The sequence below is a fragment of the Carcharodon carcharias genome, chromosome 18 (assembly GCF_017639515.1).
Source record: "Carcharodon carcharias isolate sCarCar2 chromosome 18, sCarCar2.pri, whole genome shotgun sequence".
Classification (NCBI taxonomy): domain Eukaryota; kingdom Metazoa; phylum Chordata; class Chondrichthyes; order Lamniformes; family Lamnidae; genus Carcharodon; species Carcharodon carcharias.
The window spans coordinates 35,380,213-35,402,406 of record NC_054484.1 but is presented as its reverse complement, the minus strand read 5'-3'; the positions used below and the strand labels follow the sequence as shown (position 1 = coordinate 35,402,406).

At 42.1% G+C, this 22,194-nt stretch overlaps 1 protein-coding gene across 3 annotated transcripts in view; it reads right to left on the bottom strand.

Moving 5' to 3' along the window:
- The window catches only part of LOC121290666 (collagen alpha-1(VIII) chain-like), a 185,321-nt gene that overhangs the window by 95,851 nt on the left and 67,276 nt on the right, over positions 1-22,194 (bottom strand). Inside the window, exon 2 of one of the 3 annotated variants that reach the window (XM_041211414.1) lies at positions 19,564-19,694. The exons of the other annotated variants lie outside the window; for them this stretch is intronic. The gene's annotated coding sequence lies outside the window, so the exon portion shown is untranslated. The remainder of the gene's footprint in view (positions 1-19,563; positions 19,695-22,194) is intronic. 3 annotated transcript variants of the gene reach the window in all.

The window sequence follows — 22,194 nt, the reverse complement described above, 5'->3', positions numbered from 1 at the left end:
GTTGTAAGATGACATGATCTGTGTAAAACAATGTGTTAACAGCACGGGGAACCTCCACAGGGGAATTCTTCTTTAGTTATGGAGTTTAATGCACACAGGTCGTTGCTGCTGCTGTCTTGTAAATAAAGTTAAATGTTTCCACTAAGAAAAGTTGTCTAAAGATCAAGCAAATTGAAAAATAACTTTCATCGACATGAAAACAATCAGTCTTCTGGTGATTGGCAATTTAAAAAAGTTGAATATTATTTTTGTCACAGAAGTGAACACATAATGAGACAGTGTAAAGTGAGATTTAAACAGGCTCCCAAACAACAAACAAAGTCCAATGAAGTCTATAGTGTAGAGGAGGCAGAAACAACCAATTCTGACATTTATTCATTATTCAACATGAAAGTTGAGAAGACAGAGCCAATACTTATTACGGTGCAAGTGAATGGTAAGCCATCAAAAGTGGAAGGAGACACGAGTGCTTCTACCACTGTGATTGAAGAGCACACTTTCAGATTTTTAAATAAAGGTGATCAACAATTAAATTTGAAACAAACATCTGCCAAGTTGAAAGCTTACACAGGCAAAGAAATCCAAGAAAAAGGTATCACCAGAGCAACTGTTCATTATAGACACCAATTGGCACAGCTACCAGTGATGGTGGTAGAAGGTGGAGGACCAAGCCTTCTAGGGCATGATTGGTTGAAGGATATTAAATTAAACTGGTCTGAGATCTTCCAGTTGTGAGCAGGTGGATTACCAGAGCTGTTAAAAAATAACGACACCATCTTCAAGGATGAACTGGGAAAAATCCAAGGCCTAAAGGCCAAGATTTACGTGGACCCAGAAACAACCACTCGCTTCTTGAAAGCCATATGCCTTGAGAGAGAAAAGTTAATGCTGAGTTGAACCGGCTAGAGAGGTTGGGTGTCTTAAAAGCAGTTCAGTTCTCAGAGTGGGTAGCACCCATAGCCCCTTTCCTTAAACCAGACCAGACTGTCTGGATCTGTGGGCACTATAAACTAACAGTCAACAGAGCAGCCAAAATGAACATGTGCCCTATTCCCAAGATTGAAGACCTATATGCCAAGCTAGCAGGAAGGACAAAGTATACAAAGCTTAACATGAGTCATGCATATCAACAACTGGAGCTGGATGATGCCTCCTGGGAATTCATAACCATAAATACCCACAAAGGGTTATACCAATATACACACCTGCCTTTTGGTGTTTCCTCAGCCTGTGCCATTTTTCAGAGGACAATGGAGAGCTTACTGCAGGGTCTACCTCAGGTTGTAGTCTATCTGGACGATGTACTGATAACTGGATTCACAGAAAAGGAACACTTGGCTAACCTAAAGGAAGTTCTGAAACAATTTTTAGAAGCAGGAGTGCGCCCAAAGAAGGAAAAATGCACTTTTTAAACAAATTAAGTAATTTATTTGGGCCACCGAGTAGATGCCCAAGGGTTACACCCAGTTGAAGTGATGAAAGCAATAAGAGAGGCACCTGCACCCAAGAACACCTCTGAACTTAAATCATTTTTAAGGATGATTAATTATTATGGGCTATTTCTAACAAATTTATCCACAGTTCTAGCCCCTCTACATTCACTGCTAAGAAAAAAAAACAGCTTTGGTTTGGGAGGCACCCCAAAAAGAAGCCTTCATTAAAGTAAAACAGCTCTCATACTCTTCAAATTTGTTGGTGTATTATGACCAGATGAAGGAATTGGTGCTAACCTGCGATGCGTCCCCCTATGGAGTGGGAGCGATAGTATCTCACAAAATGGACAATGGCACAGAGAGGCTGGTATGTGATGTATCCAGGACACTTACCACAGCTGAAAAAGGATATTCTCAGATTGTAAAGGAAGGTCTGTTGATTATTTTTGGTGTAAAAAATTCCACCAATATGTGCACGGGCGACATTTCATGATAGTATCAGACCACAAACAACTTTTGGGTCTGTTTAGCGAGGAAAAGGCTATACCTCCCATGGCCTCTACAAAAATACAAAGAATGGGCCCTAATTTTGGCAGAGATTCATATAGCAAAAGATGATGCCCTCATTCACCTTCCTTCTCAAGAGAATGATGAACATATCCCAATCCCACAGGAGCTCATATTAGTGATGAATTTTCTAGATTCCTCACCAGTCTAGGCCAGGCAGATAAGAAACTGGATGAATCGTGATCCAGTCCTGACTCGAGAGAGAGACCGAGTGTTACATGATCGGTCCCAGGAACCAGTCTCTGATAAATTGAAGATAAAAGCAAAATACTGCGGATGCTGGAAATCTGAAACAAGAACAGAAAATGCTGGAAAAACTCAGCAGGTCTAACAGTAGCTGTGGAGAGAAAAATAGAGTTAACGTTTCGAGTCTGTATGACTCTTCTTCAGAGCTAAAGAGAAGTAAAAATGTGATGAAATTTAGTGTTTAAGGGGGGTGGAGCAGGTGAAACTGGTTAGAAGGCCAGCAATAGGTGGGGGTAAAGGAGAGATTGACAAAGATGTCATTAACAAAAGGACAAAGGGGTGTTAATGGTAGTGGTACTGGCTAAAGAAGGTGCTGATAATGGCATTAAGATGAAGCCGTTTTTCAACCGAAGAAATGAGATGAACAGTCAAGGTGGTATTCTACTATGGGGTGCACAGGTGGTTGTTTCTGCACAAGGAAGGGAAACACTTTTAGTAGAGCTACACAGTGCCCATCCAGGGATCTCCCAAATGAAGACGACAGCGCGGAGTGGCTGGGGATGGACTGCGGAATTGAAAATGTGGTAAAACACTGTATGCAATGTCAATAGCTGCAAAAATTGTCAGTGGCAGCCCCATTACACCTATGGGAGTGGCCTGGTAGAGTCTGGGTGGGATTGCGCATTGACTCTGTCAGTCCTTTCCTTGGAACCATATTTCTACTGATTATAGATGCTCATTCCAAGTGGTTAGACGTTTATAAGGTAAAGTCGTCAATGTCAGCCGCTCCTACAGAAAAACTATGCCAGAGCTTCGCCACCCACGGATTTCCAGAGGTAATCGTCTCAGATAATTATACTGCATTTACGAGCGCTGAGTTCCAATGATTAATCAGCCTGAATGGTATCAACCATGTTGGAGACCAAATTTGCTTGTTTTCTATTTCACTACAGAACAACCCCCCACACTGCGACAGGAGCAACATCTGCAGAATTACTGATGAGGCGCAGTCTTTGGACAAGACTAAGGCTAATACTTCCCAATTTGGAGGGAAAGGTGGAGAAAAGTCAAGGGAACCAAAAAGTGACTCATGATTTGCATAGTCGTGAGCAAGAATTTACTGTTGAAGAAGCAGTATATGTAAAGAATTTCAGTGGAGGACTGAAATAGTTACCGTTGTGGTACCACATGGAAGTGGAGGGCTGGATCACAAGTAAGCATATGGATCATTTAAGAAAAAGAGAGATACCCCAACAAAATGATGTTCTACCTGTAACCATTACTGAACCAATGGTTCCTGTTAAAGTTGCTCAACCAAGGGCAAACTTGCCCATGTCTCTGTCAGAGTAGAAGACACTGAACTACAAGCGCCTAATGAGGTACCTGATGTTAATGCGGTTCCACAGTTAATGTGTTTCCTGCAAAAGAATCTGAAGCCATGGAGCTCCAATGCTCCACATGGATCAGGAAACCAACTGAAAGACTGAACATGTAATTTCGTGACCTGTGTAAATATTGTAATGTCATGAGATAAATATCCTTGTAAATACAAAATGTACAGAAAAGTTAAAGGGAGAGGAATGTAGTAAATATAGTTTTGGGAAATGTAGGACTGTAGCTTTAAGAATAATCCTGCTTTGTACTATCACATGATCTGTGTAAAACAACGTGTTAACAGTGCTGGGAACCTCTACAGTGGAGTTCTTCTTTAGTTATGGAGTTTGATGCACACATGTAGTTGCTGCTGCTGGTCCACCCTGTATGTGACTCCCGACCCACATAGCAATGTGGTTGACTCTTAACTGCCCTCTGAAATGGCCTAGCAAGCCATTCAGTTCATGGGCATTTAGGGTGGGCAACAAATGTTGGCCTTGCCAGTGATGTCCACACCCCAAAGAATGAAAGGAAATTTCACAGTTTACCAATCTGAAAATGACCTTTTAACCCTACTCCCTGTTTCCTGTTAGTTAGCCAATCCTCTATCCATGCTAATATATTATCCCCTACACCATGAGCTGTTATCTTGCATTGTAACATCATGGTTGTCACTGTATCAAATGTCTTTTGAAAAAAGTTTACTTGCATTTTTAAAAAATTCTTGCCTACAATATAGAATTCAAATATATACATATTGCAGGCTAAAGAGCAGCTTTGTTAAATTTTGGTGGGGAAGGGAGAATAAGAAACAATAATATAACTGCTATTCAATCAATATGAGATTGAACTCAAAAAATTAATTTTATTAAGATTTCTTCAACTTTATTTAATAATTGTCTCAATTTCTCTGTGTTTGCTCCACATTTATTCACCTTAAGACTCATTGGTTCTTCATGATCTCTTTGCACAAGTTTGTGCTTTCTTTTGGTTTATTCTGCCCTGAGATTGTTCATTATAAGGAATACCTGTAGCTGGGAGACAGTTCTTTCACTTTATTGTGCTCCTTCCCGGAAGAGACAGATCTTTGCTTCAATGTTTTTCAAATGTATGGAAAACTACTGACTTGAGTGTTCCAATTGAGCATCCGTTGGTTTCATATCAGCCATTTTACTGTACAAGTGCACATATTGGAAAAGACAGAAACCAAAATACATGTGCCAATCAGACCAGAGTGCCAGGATGTTTTGAGTTCAAACCTCAGGAGAGTAAAATTCAATTTTGGTAAGGGTGCAAAATGGATGCAAGCATATTGGCTGTTGGTTATACATAGAATATATGGCACAGAAACAGATACTTCCTGATATTCCTTTCCCATTTTGAGCTCCCATTGAAATTGAATTTTATCCCTCTAATTCCATCCCTCCAAGTGAAAATAAAAATTCAGAAGAAAACTGGGAACTGAATAAAGTTAATTAGGTGAATGCTAAAGGCCAATCTGAATACTTCTCAAACAAACCAATTAACTAATAGATATATCTAGAGGTTCAGTTATGCTGCTATAGAGTACATATTGATTTTGTAAAATGGATTGTGCAAGTGTGAAAAGATGGTTTTGTAATAATCCTCCAAGTGTTGGAAAATTAAAACTTTGAGGAATGACAGACAACATAGACCCCAAACATGATATAGAAGCAAAATACATGGCAGAGATTTTGAATGCCAAGGCTCTGGAAATCCATTGGCCTTCCAGTATACCTCTTGTGTTCAACACTGCAAGTTCACTGAAGAATCAGAATCGAGGCTGAGATGCTCATGTGGTGAACGTCAGCCATCTGTTGAAGTATCTGGGGTGACCCAGAAGGGCAGAGGCTCCACCCATCGCAAACAATAAGATGGCAAGCAGTCAAATGAAGGATTCCATGGAGATATTTTTAACTTGACTTTGATAGGAAGAGGAATCATGTGATGTGTATAATGAGCACTGTTCCGTTGCCAAAGTTGAAAATGAACTCCGAAAGCCAGAGCTCCTGACTTTGTCAGGCCTCAGAGAAAGTAAAGAATTGTATTTATCTCATGTATTTCACAACCTCAGGCTATCCCAAAGTGCTTTACAGCCAATTAAATACTTTTTTGCAGAAGCTGTTTTAAACTGTAGGGAGGCATCAGGTCAGCAGAAGCAGCCTTGCAAAATAAGGCATACATTGATGTTAACTGGGGGAGGTGGAGCCCATCTGAGAGTCAACTCTGGCTTGGAGCCTCAAAGAATAATTTAAACAAATTTAAATTTGTTCCTTTACATTGGATCACTGCCCCCTCCTCCCAGGAAGAAGTAATTGTTTCTTTCAACATTTTGTTACAAAGGTATGGGAAGATGGGGGGGAAGCAGTAGAACTGGAACAGCTTCTTGAAATCAGCATTCCACTAGCAAACTTTGGCGCAGATTTGCACCACGATGGAGAAGCTGTCAATTGTGACATAAATCCTGGGAGTGGCTGAAAATTCTAAGTCCCACCCTTGGACATGGCATGTTCCATTTTCATTATGGTAGAAATGGGGTCAGGCTGGGTTCGCACTTGCCTCCACTGAAATAGGATTTTTGTAGGCCAGGAGTGTAAAACCCAGAGTGTGCAGGTTATAATTAGTGCAGATAGAAGAGGTCTAAACTTGGTGAATTTGTTTGGATAGCCAGGGTATCCTGTTGGAGAGGCAAAGTACCTCTTTCGATATGGTCCTGGGACTCCTTGGAGAGTGATTTTGGGAGAGATAAGGAACCCTTTGGGATCATTAAACATGAACATAATTATGCATTTTTATGCACAAATTCAATGGAACTGTCAAGCTGTCAAAAAATTGTCCAACTGTCAAAGAACTGTCAAATGATACTAGATGAGTTGGCATTAAGGGCAAAGGGTGGTGGGTGGGGGCATGTGTTGGCATGAGTTGACAATAAGTTGGCATAGGGGCTATAAAGGGTTATGGGGATGTCAGGGCAATGAAGTTTACAGGGCCATGGGACTGGGTAGAGGGGCATGGGTTGGCTTAGGGGTCATAAGGGGCCATGGAGGTGGGTGGAAGGGCAGAGATTGGCATAGGGGGCATGAGGAACCATGGGGTGTGGTTAGGGGGCATGAGGTGGTATAAGTTGACATGGATAGAGTATAGGGAGTGTGTGGGTGGTGAGGACTTTTGTTTTATTTCAACAAAGTGCTGAGCACAGAGATAGGCCTTCCACCCAGCCTGCCTCCATACCCGGCAGCCTCCATACTCATTCTGGGAGCAGCAGGCCTGATTTTCAACCCAGCCCACCCCACTGGAATGAAAATATGACCTGTGGGTGGCCATTTTTAAAGATCAGATTTGCAGAGCAGTGAATTCTCCTGTCTCTGCATACTGACTCAGGACTGCAAATCCAGTTATTTCTCTTTGCATAATGGCAAGCGCCCCATATGCATCCTGAGCTGTGCCCACCATTGAAATGGATAGTGAGGACCCTCCCACTGAAACCAGAGTGACAGTAGTACTGGGGGCATGAGTTGGCATGAGTTGGCACTAAGTTGGCATAGGGCTATAAAGGGTTATGGGGATGTGGGGGCATATGGGGTTTGCAGGGCCATGGGGCTGGGTAGAGGGGCATCAGCAGTAGTTCCTGATAGGCACATTTAGCATTTATGTGGAATTTCAGGTCCTATATCCACAGCCTGCAAAGAAGTTTGGGAGAAATCTAAATAGACAAGGCCAAGAAGGGAGATTAATGGAGACGGTAGTGTAGTGGTAATGTCACTGGACTTGTAATCAAGGGGCAGAGGCTAATGCTCTAGGACATGGGTTCAAATCTCACCCTAGCAGCTGGTGAAATTTGAATTGAATTAATAGGTCTGGAATTGAAAGTCATGGTGATCATGAAACTATCATCAATTGTAAAACCCCACCTCATTTATTAATGTTCTTTAGGGAAAGAAAAATGTTGTCCTTACCTCGTTTGGCCTCCATGTGACTCCAGACTCAAAGAAATATGGTTGACTCTTAACTACCCTTTGAAATGGCCTTGCAGCTCAAAGGCAATTAGGGTTGGGCAACAAATGTTGGCTTTGCCAATGGTGCCCACGTCCCATGAAAGAATTTCAAAAAAATTCTTATGACATACAAAGAGATGAAGGAAAGTCAGATAGTTGCTCAAGCTTTACTTAGAAATTGCTACAAACAAACAAATATTTGGAAGGAAAAAAAAAGGTACTTAAGTGTAAATAATAAGGTTATACATGTTGTATTATACATGTAATGATCACAAAGATTACGTGCTCAGGAAGGACTCTCAGTGAGCTATCTCAATCCACATTGCTCTCATGTTTAAAGGCATTACGATGCGCATGGGGAAAACTTAAACCAAAATAACCAAATTTACTGAATGACCCCTAAATAAAGAAATTACAAACAGGATTTCACTTTCTGTAACTTTTACTTTAACACAAATCTGAACCAATGCAAACTAGACATGAATTAACAGGCAAATGATACTTCAAATAAAAAGGTAAATTTCATTTTAAATCGTCGATACAACAAAGAAATGCCTTACACAACACAAAAATTCCCCTTCAGCATGTATGGCACAGTCCCACAAAATGATGTTCTTTATTTATGCGGGGTAGGTCAGAAGTCCTATCTGACAACAGCTTTACCTCTGAGTTTCATGAGTATGATTATCATCAGGAAGGCATACTTCTACTAACCCTCTCTCCCTCGAGTCATGACAGTCCTGATAGTGTAGCCTTTCAGTGTTCCTTTTCAACTGACCACTCAATAAACCCAAGTTCATGGTTTGGCCACTTCTGGGAAAACACCCAGCTCTTTAGCATCTCTGAGTTAATCACATAGTTTTCCATGTTTGAGACCTTTTTATGGCCAGCTCACACATTGCCTCCAAGAGCTCCTGTCTCCTGTTCTGCCATACAGAAAAACTGACCTCTTCCTGAGAGATTTAATTGCTTCTCCTCCGCACAAAAACTTGGTGCGTCCCTCTTTCTGTGTTTGTCTGAATTCTCTTTGTGTTCGCATCTGTGCCTTCACATTCCAGCTCCTCTGCTTGTGGCTCTGCTTTGTTTCTACAGTTCTCCTTTGTGTCTGCTAGCCACACAGTTTCCGGTTTTAACTTCCTTCTTGTTGGTACTGCTTCCAGGTCAAGGGTCACCAGTATTTCACCTGGACCAGTATTTTTCATTATCCAAGAAAATTACAGTTGATCTATTTACAATTGATGCAAACTCTTCACATTCTTAAAAACAATTACAGATTCCACAGTTTTTTTTGAAGAAATTCCAAATTTTCTTTTCAGTACTGCTTCCGAGTGAAAGCTCACCAAAAAAGGCAAAATAATGCATAAGTCTTAAACCTAACCATGAGAAATCTCTCAGTGAATATGTAAGAATAGAAGCTCCAGAAACCTTTAGGACTGTTAATGTTGGTAATACTGTTAATCACATTTTTTTGAGATTTACACAATATATTACATAAACTGGTCTATCTACATTGATTTTGTATAAAAATCAGGAATCACTCAATGAGGATGCAATACTTTCCTTTTTGAGTTGAATGCTTTTTATATGATTATTGAACAAACCCCTTCCTATTTATAAATGCAATATGATTGAAAGTGAGTGCTTGAGTAAAGCTATATGCATGAAGACATGGGGGAAGCTATCAATCTCAGGTACCTTTGAGGCTGCTGATTGATATTGATGTTCACATAGTTAGGATGTGGGGTATAGAATTTCTAAAACCTCTTTCATGGAGTGATGTGTGGCAAAGCTGGTAAGTGCTGAAATGCTCTCAGTGGGTGCCCAGAAGGACCTTGTGGCATAAAATCTGAGAGCAATGGTGGCCATCGTGACTGGTAATGCAGTGCAAATGGTGGACTCTGTAGGTCTTTCTTTGATCAAGAGGCACACTTGGATTATACTCTGTGAACTATAGGTAGATAAGCTATGTTAATATAATTTCTACAACACTTGGGTCCAGCGATTAAAACAGGCAGATTTCAACACGTTAACACCTGGATTAATATAAAATTATGTTAATATAAATATAAAATGATAAAAGATTTGAGAAATCTTTTATCTTGAGGAAAACTAATTGAATATCTCAGTTGCCAAACATGTTTCCAGTTTTCTTTCATTCAAGGAGCTCTCCTTATGCTGGCAGTAACCTTGACGTATGGATTTTTGACAGTCGTAGGAGTAAGAACCTGCAAACCCTTCTGCTAATGTTTTAATAAGTATTTGACAGATTTTGTTTTTGGTCCAAACTGCAAAGATTTAACTGAGCTTTTAGAACTACTGAGTGGAATTTAATGCCTGCCCCGCCCCCCCCCCCCCCGAACCCTTCCTGGTGGTGAGTTTGGAGGCAGGAGGGCATTTAATCAGGCAGAAGGTTGCTTGGTGGGGACTTGCTGACTTCCCACCTTCGCTTGATTAATTCCAGGGCAGGAAGGCTCAAGGATGGCCTTTCCACCCAGACGCTAATTGAGGCCCTCAAATGGGCAATTAATGCTCACTTAAGGAACTCATCCTATCACCCTTGGTAGTCAACAAACAGCGGGCAGGGGAAGCGCCACACAAAAGCCCAAAAATTGCTGGGAGGGGTGGGTCCCTTGTACAAAGGCACTCAGTTCCTGATTGAGGAACCCAGCATTGGGAAGTGGGTGTATTGCTGAAAGCCACCTCCTGACCTTGCATCCAACCCACCTCCCTTCTATCCAACCCTCCTCCCTCCTCTCCCCTGAACTCCATCTCATGACCCCCATCCCATCCTCACTCACCTTTGGCCTTGGGTCCCTCATTGATATTGGGCCTCTGGTGGCTGTAATGCCAGCAATTGCCACTGTTCCCAGAGGCGCTTCATGCAATGGAGAGTGACCACCCTCAGATTTCCTGGCAGCTCTTGCGGGGTGGGATTTCCAATCCTGATTTTAATCCCGGGGAAGGCCCAACAGTGGTCACTTCACATCAGAACTTCCCAAATGGAAGCAACATGGGGGTCTCGCTGACTCTCCAGCCGACAGGTGAGACCCCAATGTCTTGACTATTTTCTGCCCATTGAATCTAATGAAAATACCAGGTTTGAGCAGAAAAGATTATTTTGCCTGATGTACTTGCAACGCATGATTCTCAAAAAGACCACTGATTTTCAAAGAGTTACAAACGTACCTACCTCCTTAGAAAGGAATGACAGGATGTATAATATTAATCCATTTGTTATTGTGTATGATTAAAGCATGCTCAGAGTGCCAATAAACTATAAGATTGACTCCTCACTACTTCCTTCTCAATGTTTAGTCTCCATGGAGACCAATTTAGAGTTGAATGACCTTATTTAAATTGTAAAGGAGACGCTTTGATTTTCAACCTTTTTAAATTAATTGGGCCTTAATCATCAAACTCTTAGATCAAGCATCAGTCACACATGTTTGCTGGAAAAATCTCTCAGGCTTCCACAAACACTCTACCCTCATAGTTCTATGGAGAGAATTCAGGGCTCATTAACAGCCTGAAATGAAATTCCACTGCACTCTTTTGGATTGTTTCTGCTCTTCAGACTGCCACTGTTGAATAAAAATTTAAAAAAGTACTTCAGAAAAATCTGTGGCTCAGAGACCTCAGTTACCTTTGCTTACATTTCAGGCACATAATTAAAGAAAAGGCAAACTCCCTATTGGCAAGGTGCAATCTGTGCACTGTGATCTGACCAAGGAAAGTATCTAGAGCTAACTGTTAGGGGTACATCATCTAATGGCTATTTGCAGGTTGGTTGATGACAGAAAGATAGGAGGAAAGTATGTTGTGAAGAGGACATAAGGAGTCTTCAAAGGGACATAGATATGTTAAGCGAGTAGGCAAAAGTTTGGCAGATGGAGTATAATGTGGGAAAATGTTAACAATTTGGCAGGAAAACTAGAAAAGCAGCATATTGTTTAAATGGAGAGAGATTGCAGAATTCTGAAGTACAGCGTGATCTGGTGTCCTAGCACGTGAATCAGGAAAAGTTAGTATGCAGGTGCAGAAAGTGATTGGGAAGGCAAATGGAATGTTGTCATTTATTACAAGGGGAATGGAATATAAAAGTAGATGTTTTGCTGGAGTACTGTGTACAGTTTTGGTCTCCTTATTTAAGAAGGGATATAAATGCATTTGAAACAGTTCAGAGAAGGTTCACTTGACTAATAACTGGGACCGGCAGAGGTATCTTATGAGGAAAGGTTGGTCAGGCTGTATACGTTGGAGTTTAGGAGAATGAGAGGTGATCTTTTTGAAATACATAAGATCCTGAGGGGATTTGGCCGTCTGGATGCTAAAAGGAAGTTTTCCCTTGTGAGAGAGACTAGAACCAGGGGACACAGTTTAAAAATAAGGGGTCTCCCATTTAAGACAGAAATGAGACGACATTTTTCTCTCAGAGGTGGTGAGTCTGTGGGACTCTCTTCTGCGGACAACGGTGCAGGCAGTCTCACTGAATATTTTTAAGGCACAAGTAGATAGATTCTCGACTAATAAGGGAGTCAAAAGATACAGAGGGTAAGCAGAATTTGGAATTGAGGCCACGATCAGATCAACCATGATTGAATGGCAGATCAGTCTCGAAGGGCCACATGGCAAACTCTTGCACCTAATTCGCATGTTCGTATGGCTTCAGAAGATTGTCTTCCTCCTCAATTTCCACCCTTGAATCTCTCACTGTTGTGCACTCTGTCATGTATCCTCTTTCAATTTAGAGGGAACTCAAAGTCCCATGCATCTATATGTATTATCAATAGAGCTGGATTTCAGTTGAAATCAGGTGGCTAAGCTATGTCTGCTAAGTCCAAAACAGCTTTGAGCTGAGAAATATTAGGACCTAGAAATTGGACCATGGGGTAAAAAATTGGGGGCTGAAAGGCAAGATATGGTATGTGGCTTACATAGCATTTACAATACAGAAACAGACCATTTGGCCTAACTGGTCCGTGTCAGTCTTTACATCATACAAATCTCCCTGCACCCTACTTCATTTACCCTATCAAACCCCTGCATGATTTTAAAGACCACTATCAGTCTCATTGTGTACTCTCAGTCTGCTCCAGGGCAATGCTAGACACCAATTTGATTAGGCTGCTCCAGTGAAAGTTTTCCACATTCAGGTAAACTTTACCTGAATTTGGAGGTCGGAAGAGCAAAAGTGCTGCTCTTGGCTCCATATTGGATCTGCCAGCCACTGCTCATCTCACTTTCACTTTCCTCCCTCCTGGGCTTACTGTAGGACATGTGCCAATGTCCCTGTTAGCCAACATTTTCCCTCTGTGAGACCTGCCCAATACCTTTTCGGGCATGACTAGTGCATCCAGGACATTGGTCACATCCTGACCATGCAAGAAGACCAATTTTATCTGGTCCTGCTTGATAGCAGTTTTGTTGCCACTGCTGGGTGAGCCCAAGTTTGTGTGCAAACCAATCTCTCACCCTAGCCTTTTTTTGTTTCGTTCAAGATGTTTACTTTACAAAGTGCTTTCATATTTGAGTTTGTGACAGAGCAAGATGTATGCCAGTACACCAGCTTCTCCTATTTACGTTGTTAAAATCAACTCCCTGATCCCAAATGCAGAATTGTAGATGCATAAAAATGCAACTCTATAAATCTGTCATTGTGAAATGGGAGTTAAATTTAGCAATGAAAATATATGTAGTTCAGGCACAGATATTGCTCTCACCTGTGACTCAAACACTAGCTGTAAGAATCATGGCTACACATTTCTCATTTAAATTATTTTCCTCTTTTTTTGCTGTTCTTCTGTATTTTCTACATTGTGCCCAAATGCACTAGAAAAATATAGAATAAGTAAGGAGAGCACGCAGTAGAACACAAACCTCCACCATGCTGTGTTAACTCAACCTTCATATATGCAGCACTTCCTTGAGGCTTTTCCCTGTCTGGTTGATGAGCTGTAACTTCTCCTCCTTCAGGTATCATGCCCTAAGAGGGAATTGGCGACTATGGACTTCAATTGGATTTGTCCATGATTATGCTTGGCAAAGTACTGCAGGGGTTTACCATTACCTTCTGCAGTGTGGCTGACCAGGCAACTCTTACTGCCTGCTATCAGATGTATTGAAAGGATTTATTGGCTGATAATCAACCTGTTTGGCCACGTTATGAACACAAATTCCATGGCCATCAAGCCCTGAAGTGAGAATCTTTTTTTCATTCATTGATGGGATGTGGGCATCACTGGCTGGGCCAGCATTTATTGCCCATCCCTAATTGTCCTTGAGAAGGTGGTGGTGAACTGCCTTCTTGAACCACTGCAGTCCATGTGGTGCAGGTACACCCACTGTGCTGTTAGGGAGGGAGTTCCAGGATTTTGACCCAGCGACAGTGAGGGAACGGTGATATATTTCCAAGTCAGGATGTGAGTGGCTTGGCGAGGGTGGGGGAGGGATCTTCCAGGTGGTGGTGTTCCCATTTGTCTGTTGCCCTTGTCCTTCTAGATGGTAGTGGCCGTGGGTTTGGAAGGTGCTGTCTAAGGGGACTTGGTGAGTTCCTGCAGTGCGTCTTGTAGATGCTACACACTGCTGCCACTGTGCATTGGTGATAGAGGGGGTGAACATTTGTGGATGTGGTGCCAATCAAACTAGCTGCTTTGTCCTGGATGGTGTCAAGCTTCTTGAGTGTTGTTGGAGCTGCACTCATCCAGGCAAGGAGAGAGCTTTCTATCACACTCCTGACCTGTGCCTTGTAGATGGTGGGCAGGCTTTGGGGAGTTAGGAGGTGAGTTACTCGCTGCAGGATTCCTAGCCTGCTGGACCTGGAGCTTCTGGCCCAGAGGTAGCGTCACTACCACTGCACCACAAGACCTCCTCAATCTGTAACTACAAGACTGAGAAAATAAACCTTTTTACTAATAGCTTCCATCTCACTGAGGAGGCTTCAAGCTAGTCCACATCCAACAACCTGCTCTGAAAACACTGCTCACATTTTGACAGCTGTGACAAATTCCACCACAGCAGTTGAGACAATCCACAACATTCTAAAATAATGAAGGACATACTAATAAAACAACCCAGAACATTCTGAAAATAGTAAATTTGCCCTATCCCCCAAAGTGAATGGATCCTTTAAAAAATTCCAGGATCCGGATCTGCATCTTCATCATAATCTAATCAGTTATTCCTTGGGCCATATCCTATCGGTGTAGCAAGTTTTGCTGAAATCCATTAGTTTTGAGATATATTGCTTATAGGCAAACAAACATTGTGCTGGATATTGCCCTCGTCGGGCAGGTCTGGGAGTGACCGTGAAACTGACTGCTGCCCGCGATCAAGCCCCAACCTTTCAGATATCCAGGATGGAAGAGGCAGCCCTGATATGTGGCTGAAGCTGGTCTTTGGTAGCCTAGCTGAAGGAGCGTTGGATGAAGGTGTCCCTGTCTCCCTGGAGGTTACCAAGGTCTGGCTCCAGGCCCTCAGCATTCTCCTCACCATGTTCATCTTAGGACTCACCACTGGATTCATCATCTGTGGCATGTACAGCTGCATCAAGATCCCCTTCACTAGGTCTCCCCTTGCTAATGCCAGATTGTGGAGAGCGTAGCATGTAACCACCATCAGTGACACACAATCTGGGGGGTATTGTAGTGCAGTCCAGACATCGAAAGTGCATCTTGAGAAGATCTCTGGTCCTCTCTATCACCGCCCTTGTGGAGGCTTGGCACATATGGTAATGCTTCTCTGTCTTTGTTCTTGGATGGCAGAGAGGGGTCATGAGCCACCTCTTCAACAGATAGCCCTTGTCACCCAGCAGCCATCCATCCAGTCGGGCTGGAGCACTGAAGAGCTTCGGCACCTGGGAGTGTTTGAGGATATAAGTGTCATGGGAGCTGCCAGGGTACCTTGCACAGACTTGCAGAATCTGCATCCTGTGGTCAAACACAATCTGCACGTTCATGGAGTGGATGCCCTTCCTGTTGATGAAGGCACCTAGCTGGCGCCTTGATGGCCACATGTGTGCAGTCGATGGCACCCTGGACATGCGGTAGACCAGCAATCGCTGCAAAGCCTCTGGCTCGCTCAGCCTGGCTAGCCTTGTCCAAATGGTAAAGAATAAAGGTCAGTACCCGCCTGAACAGAGCTTCTGTCGCCAGCTTGACACAACCGTGGACAGCTGTTTGGACACTCCACACAGATTCCCCACTGACCCATGGACAGAGTCGGTGCCATAGAGGTTGAGGGCCATTGTGACCTTCAGAGCTACTGGCATGGGGTGTCCACCCACGCACTCAGAGCTGATCTCAGGCCCAATCATCTGACAAATCGAGGTCACGCTCTCCCTTGAGAGGTGGAGTCTCCTTCAGCATTGCACCTCAGACATACAGCTGCATCACCACCTGTAAACCCTGGCAGCAGGTTAGTGGTGTCTTCTGTGGCCCTTCTGCCTTGGACTACCTGCTGACTCTGCACCGCTCCTCCCACACGTCCCTCCCCCGGAAGCTGTGCAGGGACGTGTGGCCTCCTCTCCCTTCTGCTCCTCTCTTCCTCCTCAGAGGAGGTGCCAACAGCAGAGACCACAATCCCCATTACCAGGGTATCAGAAGATTGTCTGATACCTGGAAGGTTCCACGCAGTCGAAATACTCCAGGGGTCTGGCAGACAGCAGAGAGTCCTGAAGTGAAGCCTGGAATTGCTAAGATTGAAGCCCTGAACAGAGATGAAGCTGCCAAGTACTAATAATCAACCAGCTGCAAACTATCTCTAAAACTGCTTACTACTCACACTGGCAAGGCTGCTGAATCTTTTTATCCCACCCTTCGATGAGGTTTGTGAAAATGTCAGCTGGCCGCCTGCCTGTTTTGCCCATGCGACGAACAGAAAATTGCACGGACAAGGAAAAATCACAGGCAATTGGATTGTTAATGGCCTTGAGTGGCCTGTTAATTAATGGTGAGCTCCGCTCCAGCACCTTATGCGTGCCTGCCAAGCAAAATATCACGCAAGTGCGTGATGACGTTGGGATGCCCATCCAACATCACCATGCACTATTTTTTCCCGCTTGGTTAAGGCGTTTGCCCGCCTGTGGGATGAAAAATTCAGCCCATTACCTCTGCCCACCTCAGTGGCAGAGGTGACAAAAACAACTGTTATGATAATTTGCAAAATAATGAAAAAATATAATGCTACATCAGGTTGAGACTGTGATAATATTTGCAGCAGCGATAAAATTGCAATACCTGTCCGCATGGGGAAGGTAATGCCAACCTCTGGAATTTACTTCAAAACTCCTTTTATCTCACAGCATCCCTTCAGAAGCATTCGAAAATCCATTGACCATGAGTGCAGTGTCTAGTTTAAATCCCTCCATTTCCTGCCGATTACCTGCCTCAAGCTCTCCTAAATAAAATCAGCTTCATGAAAGTAATCTGAATTGTAGAGAGAGATGGCGTTTCGCTTTAGGATTTGAAATGTCTCCCTAAGCTCAGCTTGGCCCTCCATTTGATTTTCCTTGCTCCTTGCAAAAGAAACCTCCTCCTGTTCACACTACCTACCTCCCAATGACCCACAAGAAGCCATGTTCATAATTATGGGCCATAAGTCTGTATGTTAATCCTCTGTACGCAACACCTCAGAACACTGGGTGCTAAACCATAAGACTAAGATATGCAGACTATTTTATACATTGGTGATATTTTGAAGCAAAATCTTTATTCTGGATTACTATAGAATGTTCCACCTTTCTATCTCACAATTGGTAACATTACAATATATTATCAGAGAGGTCTAGGTGAAATTTTGTGTAGGTGACAGGTCTTGCCCGTCAAATAGACAGCCAGTGAGAGGCCTATGTTGCCTCTTTTTGGGAAGGCCTGCCACATTAAGTGCCAATGAGTGCCCCAACTGCCACTGGGTGAATAAGGCCCTTAAGCTGGCCACTTAAGGGTCACAGCTGATGGTGGGGCGGAAAGGTTGCCATGGGCCTTCCTGCCATGGACTTAATTGGGGCAGAGGCGGGAAGATGGCACGGTCCCCACCAGCCACCTTCCTACCCGATTAAATGCCCTCCTGCCACAAACTCACCTCAGGGGAGGGCATTAAATTCCACTGTGTGTGTCTCTGTGTGTATGACATGCTGCCACTGGAGGGTATCTGTTGTAGTTGATCTTTTGCTGTTCATTCAGTATTCTGGGATGGAGCATGGATCAAAACAGCAGTATCGGGACAATATTTCCTCCTTGTGTTATGTGTAATAAAAGTATTAAACCATTTATAAAGGACAGGTTTTAAATTTTGTTCAATACACTAAATGCAGATATTCTTTCCCACATTGTCTGATCACATCTTTTAAAATTCTACCACAATTAACCCTACAAATAAGAAACACCATTAGGTATGGTGGCAGTCACTATCCATGACTGCTTGTTGTACAGGGTCTGCAAAGTGATTTGTATCCAGTTCTTATCTGTAAGTACTTGTGAAAACCAGTACATCAATTAAAACATAATAGTGCTTTTAATTATTAGCAGACTAAAATTAATAAGTACTCAATGTTTGGTGGTTAGAGCAATACTTTTTCCCATGCGGAATTGAGTGGGTGTGGGGAGAATGGTTACTACAGGCTGAAAGTGGCTTTCAGGACTACTGTGGAGCCAGGAGGACTGCCCTTGCTCCTTCCAGCTTCACAAGATGATTGAAATAAATGTTGCTGGCCTCTGATTAGGCTGATGTAAATCCTGAGCAGAGCAGGCCCAGCACTTTAATGCTGCACAATTTCTGGTAATTGTACTATACATAAATAGTCATTAAGTCCTCATCAATCCTGGATGCCTGAAAATTGACTCAACAAGGATCAGTTTGTCCCTACAGTGACTTCATCATTATTGCTGCAGTATCTGTTGCCATGAAAAAATAAGAGTTCCTAGTGACTACACTTCAGAAATATTTCATTATCAGTTAAATGCTTTGGGATGTCCTGAGGTTGTGAAAGATTCTATGGAAATGCACATCCTTTCTTTGGTTACTATTTAAAATTGATACAATATGCAGCCAAATTCTTTTTAGTCCTTTGTAAGTAATGCCTATGTTACCCTTTTACCCCTTCAACCATGGTCACCTTCATATTAGTAGGAGATAGCAAAAATAAATACTGCTTTTAAAAATAAGAAAGTTACATTATCCATTGCAAAGAATATTAGATACCTAGCATTGAGTGTAAAACAAAAGTTTTGAGTGTTTTTAACATCATCACAGCAGCTCAATTAATTTATTGCCTTATAGTTCACTGTCATCTAGAATTCAATATGTAACTGTGTAAGACAGATACCCAGAATAGTACATTTATCCAGAGTGGTACAAAGAATGACTGCTATAGTTATGAAAAAACATTTATAAATTGCCTTTTCATTGGACAAAGTTAGAAGGACATACAAAAGATGATTAGAAGGTGCAATATTTGACCACAACTGGCCATTGAACTAGTGTTTTGAAATTGAATTAAGTATTTGAAAATGAAGAGTATAAAAGTAAAGGAGAAATGGGATTGAAGTGAATAGTCTAGTTGAAGAGCTAGCACGAATATAGATGGGTCAAGTGGCTTCTTTCTGTCCTCTAATTTATATGTTTCTAAGATATTGAATTACATTGCAAAGATTCCTATGATCCTTAATATGTGCTTAATTCGACTTAAAGTAAAATATTACCAGGTTTTCTTATCTAGTCATAATAGCCGTAGAAATGTCTCCAGTATTTGATTTATCAAGATATGTTCAGTGGAAGAAAATACTACATGTAGTCTGCTCTTCAAGTCCCTTGTCTTCCCCTTTCAGGTAAAGTTTGATATTTTGTTGATTTTTCCTTTCTATATTCTTTACATGTCTCATACTCAGGGAGATTAGTAGTTCTTTACCCTGCAACATGCTTCTGTATAGGTTTTCTTGCAGAGTGGTTTATACTATGTTCTATAGTTGTATATTTAAATGTTGTCTACTTACTGTTCTTCTTAGAACCTAATGGGATTCCCTCCACTAATCTGTTAGGGCATGTGCAGCTAGAGATGAAGTGTAGAGTTTATATTCAAGTCCAATGATCCAAATACATTGGTTTATAGTGTCAGATTGACAATCTGAAAAATAAAGAGGAATCAATGTTCAGGTTAGGCCCAATGGGAATGTGTTAAAGTCACATTTAAAGCCAAATTCAAAGGCTTTACGTCTAGTGCGACTGTCCAACAATATTTCAATCACCTCATAGTACATTTCTTGTGCTTGTAAAACCTCCTCATTGACACTGTCAACCTTCTACCCCTAATTTCTTGTAGAACATAGAACAAAATTAGGCCATTCAAACGCACAAGTCTGTTCTGCCAAATAGATTACGGTTGATCTATACCTCAGCTCTATTCACCCATCTTTGCTCCATCTCCTTTATACCCTTACCTAACAAAAATCTAACTCTTTCAGTCTTAAAAGAGTGTAGCATCCACAACATTTCGAGTCAATGAGTTCCAGATTTCTGTCGAAGGGTCATGAGGACTCGAAATGTCAACTCTTTTCTTCTCCGCCGATGCTGCCAGACCTGCTGAGTTTTTCCAGGTAATTCTGTTTTTGTTTTTGTTTTGGATTTCCAGCATCTGCAGTTTTTTTGTTTTTATCCAGATTTCAATTACCCTTTATGTCAAAATGTGTTCGCCCTAGCCCTAATTTTAAGCTTATACTCTCTTCTTCTGACCTCCTAAACCAGAAGAAATAGCTTATTTGTGTCTACATTATCAAATCCCTCTATCATTTTGAACTTCACAATTAGATCACCCATAAATCTTCTAAGCTCATGGAATATAAAGCATCTATCCAGAAGTGGCCTCGTCAGGATAAAATGGAACCAGAAACTGACAGGAAAAGCTGTAACAGAACAGTGGGTGATCTTTGAAGAAGAGATGCTTCAGGTACGGGCTAGATACATTCCTACAAGGGTGAAAGTTAATGGAGCCAAAAATAGGGTTCCTTGGATGACGAGGAAGATGGAGACTATGAAGAAACAAAGGAGAGTTTATGATGCATGTCAGGTGAATTCTTCAGGTGAGAGCCAGATCAAATATAATAGGTTAAGAGAGGGGAGGTGAAGAGGAAAATAAAACTGGCAAAGAGAAACCATGAAAATAGAATGGCAGTCAATATAGAAGGGAATCCAAAAATCTTCTAACGGCAAGTAAATAGTAAATGGGTTGTAATAGGTGGAGTGCGTCCTATTAGGACAAAGGGGACAATATTTGCTTAGAGGTGCAGGGCAAGACCAGAATACTTCATGACTTCTTTGTATCTGTGTTTACTAAGGAAGAGGAATCTTCCAAAACATTGGTAGAAACCACGATGGTGGAGGCAATGGATAACGTGAAAATTGAAAGAGAGGAGATACTGGAAAGGCTAGCCATGCTTAGGGTAGATAATTCATCTGGTCCCGATGACTTACATTCCAGGTTGTTAAAGGAAGCCGGGGTGGAGATAGCAGAAGGGCTTGCCTTAATCTTTCAATCTTCCTTAGATATGGGGGAGATGTCAGAGAATTGGAGAGTGGCAAATATGACACCCATATTGGAGCAAGTGTATAAGGACAGTCCTAGTAACTAGAGGCTGGTTAGTTTAACATCAGTTGTGGGTAAGTTTTTGGAATCCCCATAATTTGGGGGAAAAAATCAATAGTCACTTGAAAAGGTTGGCGTTAATTAAGGCGAGCTAACATAGATTTCTAAACAGCAGAAAGTTTGACTAATCTAATTGATTTTTTTGATGAAATAACAGACAAAGTTGATGGGAATGCAGTGGATGTTGTCTATATGGATTTTAAGAAAACATTTGACAAAATACCACATAAAAGTTTGTTTAACAAGATTGTGGCTTATGGAATAAGACCATAAGACCATAAGACATGGGAGCAGAAATTAGGCCATTCAGCCCCTCGAGTCTGCTCCGCCATTCAATCATGGCTGATAAGTTTCTCAACCCCATACTCCCACCTTCTCCCTGTAACCTTTGATCCCCTTACCAATCAGGAACCTATCTATCTCGGTCTTAAATACACTCAATGACTTGGCTTCCACAGCCTTCTGTGGCAATGAATTCCATAGATTCACCACTTTCTGGCTAAAGAAGTTTCTCCTCATCTCTGTTCTAAAAGGTCTTCCCTTTACTCTGAGTCTGTGCCCTCGGGTCCTAGTCTCTCCTACTAATGGAAATATCTTCCCCACGTCCACTCTATCCAGGCCTTTCAGTATTCTGTAAGTTTCAATCAGATCCCCCCTCATCCTTCTAAATTCCATCTAGTATAGACCCAGAGTCCTCAAACATTCCTCATATGTTAAGCCTTTCATTCCTGGGATCGTTCTTGTGAACCTCCTCTGGACCCTCTCCAGGGCCAGAACACCCTTCCTGAGATACAGGGCCCAAAATTGCTCACAATATTCTAAATGTGGTCTGCCCAGAGCCTTATAAAGCCTCAGCAGCACATCCCTGTTTTTATATTTTAGTCCTCTCAAAATAAATGCCAACATTGCATTTGCCTTCCTAACTACCAACTCAACCCGCAAGTTAACCTTAAGACAATCCTGGACTAGGACTCCCAAGTCCCTT